General features: G+C 27.4%; 1 long non-coding RNA gene across 1 annotated transcript in view; it reads right to left on the bottom strand.

Annotated features, from left to right (window-relative positions):
• LOC110264857 overlaps positions 1-2,530 on the bottom strand; it is an 18,096-nt gene that overhangs the window by 2,066 nt on the left and 13,500 nt on the right. The gene's annotated exons all lie outside the window — the stretch shown is intronic.

The following is a 2,530-nucleotide window of genomic DNA, read 5'->3' as shown; positions in this document are numbered from 1 at the left end:
ACCATCCTCTCACCACTTCACTACTGACGAAATTGACTTTTTTAGATTTAGTATCAACTTTCAAGCGTTACTAGTGATTTAGAACACACAGCTTTTACTAGTAATTTGAAATGTTAATTTAGAAACTACACCTTTTTAGATGATCTCTTAAACAGTGAAAATAAAGAAAAACTAAAGGGAATGAAAATTCATGAAATGTCACTGCTTATATTGAAATTATCTCATCGAGCTTCCCCATGTGAATTCTCCTTATTAATGCACACACAAGATAAAATAAAATTGCCAATTTTATGATAAGCTTTAGTTTTTGGTCTTTACTTCTCTAAACATTTTCGTTTTAGTTTAGAAATTCTAAATCTTTTTTTTTTTAATGAATTTGGGTCTATTATTTGTAGATATTAAACAAAAAGACAAAAATGATATAATGAAACTAAAATTAAAGTGGTTTATATATAAACAAATTAGGGGAAAAATAATTAACTTAAAAGTTTAATGTACGTTTGTTTTAAAGAATTTTAATTATTATTGGAAATTTTCCATGTAAACATATTATTTTTATATTTGTTTAAAGTTTTAAAATTTAATTCCAGGAATAATTTATTCTCAAGAATAATTCCGTGTCTAAAATTTAAAATTTTATTCCTATTCATAAAAAGAAATATTTGATATTCTCGTATTATGATAATAAAAAAGATAAATAATTAAATTTATTTCTGTAAAATCATTCATTTTTTAAATTTATCTTAGAAAGATTTTTTTTAATCAAATTCACTATTCAAAGATTTTGTTAGTCATATTAATTGATTCTTTTACCATTTCTTTTATTTATGACATTAGAATTTACTAATATGACAGGTTAAGTGTAACACTATAGTATACATCTCACTATTTTAATTAACTTTTAACATAATAAATTTATAAAATAAATCAAATCAATTCCAATTTAAAAATTTAAAAACCTCAAGATCCTCTTTAATTTAGAATTAATTTGATATAATTTTATAAACAGGAATATTTAGTTACTAAAAAATATTAGCAAAAGCCAATGAGTAATAGCTCAAATGGCATAGACTCTCCATACTCAATTAAGAGGTTGCGGGTTCGAGTCTTCTATCTTCCCAAATTTTGCCAATGAGTAATAACTCAAATGGCATAGACTCCCCATACTCAATTAAGAGGTTGTGGGTTCGAGTCTGTTATCTTTCCAATTTTTGCCAATGAGTAATAGCTCAAATGTCATAGACTCCCCATACTCAATTAAGAGGTTGCAGGTTCGAGTCTCCTATCTTTCCAAAATTATTTGCCAATGAGTAATAGCTCAAATGGCATAGTCTCCCCATACTCAATTAAGAGGTTGCGGGTTCGAGTCTCTTATCTTTGGTAAAAAAATAAAATAAAATAAAAAATATTAGCAAAAAATAGTCAAAATTTATCTTATTTAGTAATAATCAATTATTGTAACAATGAATGAATGCTAAATAAGACATGTTCTGACTTTTTTTTATCTTTCTAGTATTAACGTTTCAAAAGATAGCTAGTCCGTCAGATATATGTTCCAGTCTCCTATCTTTCCAATTTTTGTCAATGAGTAATAGCTCAAATGGCATAGACTCCCCATACTCAATTAAGAGGTTGCGGGTTCGAGTCTCTTATCTTTCCAAAATTATTTGCCAATGAGTAATAGCTCAAATGGCATAGTCTCCCCATACTCAATTAAGAGGTTGCGGGTTCGAGTCTCCTATCTTTGGTAAAAAAAAAATAAAATAAAAAATATTAGCAAAAAATAGTCAAAATTTATCTTATTTAGTAATAATCAATTATTGTAACAATGAATGAATGCTAAATAAGACATGTTCTGACTTTTTTTTTATCTTTCTAGTATTATCGTTTCAAAAGATAGCTAGTCCGTCAGATATATGTTGTGGTCAATATAATGTCACTTATTCACTTCTACATCCACAAATTTAGAGTGAATACCCCACCTAGGGCTGGAAGTGAGTCAAGCCAGCTCATGAGCCAACTCGAGCTCGACTCGTTAACAGCTCGATAAGCTAAGCTCGTGAGCTGGTGAGCCAAGCTTGAGCCTGAAATTGAGCTCATAAATTAAATGATTTCGAAGTAATTGTCAAGGTTGGGTTGGTTGGGTTGAATTTTTTTTTGTTTTGTCAAGGATCTCGTTGTCTTTCGAGATAATTGTTAGGGGCTGTTTTTTTTTTTTACAAATTTAATATTATCAACAAAAATGATAGAAAAACCAATATAACTAACTTAAAATCTTTAAAAGATAAACTTGATCAAATTTTTTTAAAAAAAAATTAATTTGAAAAGTAGATAATTTTTCAGAGATGCCTATAATTGCTAAGGCTTGATTTGAAAAACAAAAAGAGTACTTTATATCCTTCAATTACTAGGCTTTTTTTTTTTAATCAAAGAGTTCTTGTTATTGACGTTGAAAAGTAAAAATAAACAATTTCCAACCATTTATAGCACTAAAAGACAAGGTTTTGTTTTATAATATTTAAATATAATT

Source organism: Arachis ipaensis, chromosome B07 (genome assembly GCF_000816755.2).
Source record: "Arachis ipaensis cultivar K30076 chromosome B07, Araip1.1, whole genome shotgun sequence".
In the NCBI taxonomy this organism is placed as follows: domain Eukaryota; kingdom Viridiplantae; phylum Streptophyta; class Magnoliopsida; order Fabales; family Fabaceae; genus Arachis; species Arachis ipaensis.
Note: the sequence above shows the minus strand (reverse complement) of the source record. Positions and strands in the feature narration are given on the sequence as shown.